The following is a 4,714-nucleotide window of genomic DNA, read 5'->3' as shown; positions in this document are numbered from 1 at the left end:
AAAAGGTCTTGTGCAGCAGATTTTCCTAATGCAATACATAGTTTAATTTTTGATTGCTGCTTCCATGAGAGTTGATAGCAGAAGCCTCCCCCCACCAAAAAAAAAATGAAGTATTTGATAGCTTCAATTTTTTTTTTCCATTTGTTTGATGTTTATTATTGGTACAATGGTGAGGATTTTTGTTTTCTTTACATTTTGGTGCAACCTATATTGAAGGGTCTTTGATCTTCATCTATAAGCATTTTAAGTCTTCTTCGCTTTCAGCAAGTAAGGTTGTAACATCAGCATATCACAGGTGTTAATGAGTCTTCATCCAATCCTGATGCCACATTTTTCTTCATATAATCCAGTTTCTTGGATTATTTTCTCACAATATAATTTGAGCAAGTATAGCGAAATAATACAACCCTGGCACACATCTTTCCTTAATTTAAACTATTCAGTGTTCCATTGTTCTTTCAAAAGACCGCCTCTGAGTCTATGTAGCAGCACATCATGAGCACAGTTAACTGTTCTGATATGCCCATTCTTCACAATGTTATTCATAGCTGTCATGATCCATACAGTTGAAAACCATAACAAAATCAATCTGATAGCTGTGCTTTCAGCCAAGATCCATCTAATGTCAATACCTCCTCCTCATCTGAATCTGTTCTAAACCTCTGATAGTTTCCTGTTACTGTACAGTTGCAGTGGATTTTGAATTATATTTAGCAAAATTTTACTTGGATGCAATATTTCTGATATTATCTGATGATTTCTGAATTCCATTAGAATTCCCTTTCTTTGAAATGGGCACAAGTATTGATCACTTCCAATCATTTGGCAAATTCCAAATTTTTAACGTAGATGAGGGAGTGCCTTCAATTCTGCCTCAATTTGTTGAAATATTTAAATTTGTTGTTTATCAATTCCTAGAGCCCTGTTCTTTGTTGATGCCTTCAGTATACCTTGGACCTCTTTCTTCAATTTTACTTTCTCTAAACACTATCCTACATCTTGAAATAGTTGATCATCCAACATTTCCATTAGGTAGAGTGATTCTGTATTACTGTCATTTTCTTTTGATGTTTTCTGCATCATTCAGGATTTTGCCCATTATTGCTGTGGTTAGGTTCCAGTAGAATCAGACAATCACATGGATTACTATGCCATTAATGACCGATTGAAGAGTAAAGGCAATGCATTCATTATTAAAAGAAAATATCAAGACTTATCTTGAAGTAGAAAACTGCCTGAGATAGGACAATATTCATACGGTGACAAGGAAGACCAGTTAACACCACTATTATTCAAATGTATGCACCAAACATTAAAGCCAATGATGATGAAATTAAAGAATTCTACCAACATTTTCCATCTCAAATTGATCAAACATGCAATCAAGATGTATTGATAATTACTGACGATTGGAAAGCAAAGGCTGGAAACAAAGAAAATGGATCCGTTGTGGGATGACATCAAGAACATCATACTGGAAAGAAACAAAAGTTCATTAAGAAGATAAGAAAGAAGGAACAGCCAAAATAGATGTCAGAAGAGACTCTGAAACTTGCTCTTCAGCATAGAGATGCTAAAGCAAATGCAAAAAAATGAGGAGATAAAAGATCTGAAAAGAAAATTTCATCTCATTTATGCAAATAAATTTGAAAGACAACTAACATGCCAACTGACTGGAAAAGTTCTATATCTGTGGCCATTCTAAAGAGAGGTGATCCAGTGGAATGCGTAAATCATCACACAATGTCATTAATATAACATGAAAGTAAAATTTTGCTAAAGATAATTTAAAAAATTACTGCAACCATACATTGACAGAGAACTGCAAGAGGTTCAAACAGGATTCAGAAGAGGACATGGAATGAGGGATATCAATGCTGATGCCACATGGATCTTGGCTGAAAGCTGAGAATACCAGAACGATGTTTACCTGTGCTTTAATAACTACACTGTCTGTCAGTTTGTCATACTGTGGTGACTGCATGTTGCTGTGATTCTAGAAACTATGCAACTATCATTTTAAATACCAGCAGAGTTGCAGAAGGAGTAGAGAATTCAAGAGAAAGGAGAGATGGACTATTTCTGATTATTTAGTCACTGAAAACCTTATGAATATTTATAATTTTATTTATTATTTTTATTATTATGAAAGCCATGCTCATGAAAGTGAAGTGGTATCTTAATGTTACTGTTGGTGGAACCCTGTCATATAACACCAGAATACTGTCATACATAGTGTCAGAAGATGAACCTCTCAAGATGTGACTAGGGAAGAACTGCTTTCTCAAAGTAGAGTTGATAGTGATGATGTGCATTGAGTATATCCTTTGGGATCTTCATTAGCTGATGGGGCACGACTTATAATGAAGAGAAACAGCTGTAAATATCCATCAATAATCAGAACATGGAATGTATGAACTATGAATCTAGGAAAATTGGAAATTGTCAAAAATGAAATGTAAGGTCAGTGGTTAAAACTCGTCAGCTTTTCTTCAGAAGCCCTGCACAGGGTCTATGAATCAGAACTTAACAACGATTCCTTTATTTAGTGAGGCAGGAAATAAATGAGACATTCTCTAAGATCAGCAAAACCTTTCATATCACACACACTCAAAAATATCATGGAATCACACACACTCAAAAATATCATGGAATATTTTTTCAGTCTTTGTCTAATTAGTTATTGTTGTTGTTGTTGTTGTTATGTGCTGTGGAGTTGGTTCCGACTCATAGTGACCCTGTACAGGGTTTCCGAGGCTGTAAATCTTTACGGGAGCAAAAAGCCTCATCTTTCTCCCGTTATTACCCAACATTAAAAGTATTAACCAGTTTGCTTTTCTTTGGATAGGACCTCTCTGCCTCCATAACCTGAGAGCACCAAGTGATCCATAAAATCTCCAAATATTCTTGAAGATAAACACTTCACAAGGTGCAGTTTCACTCTAAGAGTCATGGTTCCATTTGGTTCCTTGTAGAAGTTAAGCTTCCCTTAGGGAATAGCTTGTTACTTTAAAATCAAACTAAAGACAGAAGAATTATTCCTAGGAGGAAATAATCACCTCCTCCCTTCTGTAGCTACCTAAAATGAAAGAAAATGATCCATTTAGCATCTTTGTTCCTAAGGGAGCTGAATAATTTAAAGAGAATGACAATAGAACAATTTATTTAGTGAAAAGCTCTGCAAGCAACCCTCTGGAAACTAGAAATTTTGAACTTGTCCTCATTGTTCTTCATGCTGTAAATATTTCATCCCTGTCTAGGTAAAATCAAATTGGACTTTACAAAGACTGAACATGGTTAAGAGAAACAGCTTCAATGATACCATTAGAAAGAGATAATGGGTCTTATTCAATTCTTGTGGAGTAAGAAGGAAAAGAGGAGGAAAATGATGCACTGTGTTCATCTTTCTGGTAAGGAGATGGAATCTCTCCATATTTGTCTAGAAAGGTGAACTTTCTGTACTTGAAGGGAAGTCCATTTTTCACTAGAGTCAGCCTTTGTCTAGCTCTAATTTTTGTTTCTTCATTGTCTTTCTAGAATCTAGAGCCTCTCTCGTAACTAGAAGAGTTGCAAATGACCATTGCTTGAATGTGTTATTTTCCAGAAGACTTCTGATGCAACCACTTTTGACATTTTATTTCATCCCTCTTACCAAGCATCCTTTCTTCACTATCTTCTATACATTGTAGATTGCTGTTATATTTTATCCATTACCTACTTGATGGACTCATATTATTCAGCAGATATTTTCCATTTGTTCCTAAAAAACCAACATATGTGTGTATATATATTCTCTCTTTTTGCTCCTAATGAAAATTTATTAATTTCTAAATATTTCTTTATTATCCAGCCAATTTACAAATAGCACTTTAAAGTTCTTTTTTAAAATATCATTTCATCTTTGTTGTTGTTAGGTGTAAACCCATAGGGACCTTATGCACAGCAGAATGAAACACTGCCCTATCCTGGGCCAACCTCACTATTGTTGCCACGCTTGAATCCATCGATGCTGCCACTTGGCCAGTCCATCTCTTTGGTGGTCTTCCTCTTTTCCTCTGACCCTCCACCTTACCAAACACGATATCCTTCTCCAGTGACTGCCCCCTCCTGACAATATGTCCAAAGTATGAGAGACCATACTATCATCTACATATAGGATAATTATTTCTAAGATTTTAATACTCAAGCCCATTTCCATTTCTCATCTTAGATATTCAGGAGAATGACGAAAGTTGGGTTACATTGCTTTGGCTTATTCTTGGGCAGCACAAAGACTTTAGTTTTTTTAATATAGATTATCCTATTGTCTGTGCTGTTTTGAAAGAGCCATTCTATGTAAAAATGGAAACAGTGGGTAAACAGTCACAACCTCTGACTCACAAATAAACATAAATGACCTACATGAGAGGCACATTAAGGAATAATGTTGAATTGTGTACCTCACAAATGCTATTCTTTGTAGCTCTTATTCTCTGTTCTCCTTCTCTCAGACCTCTAAAATTCTTTTAGTCAGCAAAATCACTGCCCCACAGAGAAACCAAGCCTCCCGTTCCTTTAATCTATCACGTTTGTCTTTTGCTTCCTTCCTCTGACTGACAACTACATATTCTTTTCCTCTCAGCTCAAATAATCCTAATTTAGAGAAGCCTTTGCTGCTTACCTCCTGAGATTAAATTATGTCTTCAATGATAATTTTTTTCTTTTTAATGAATTA

Source organism: Chrysochloris asiatica, unplaced genomic scaffold (assembly GCF_000296735.1).
Source record: "Chrysochloris asiatica unplaced genomic scaffold, ChrAsi1.0 scaffold00529, whole genome shotgun sequence".
Taxonomy (NCBI): Eukaryota; Metazoa; Chordata; class Mammalia; order Afrosoricida; family Chrysochloridae; genus Chrysochloris; species Chrysochloris asiatica.
Note: the sequence above shows the minus strand (reverse complement) of the source record.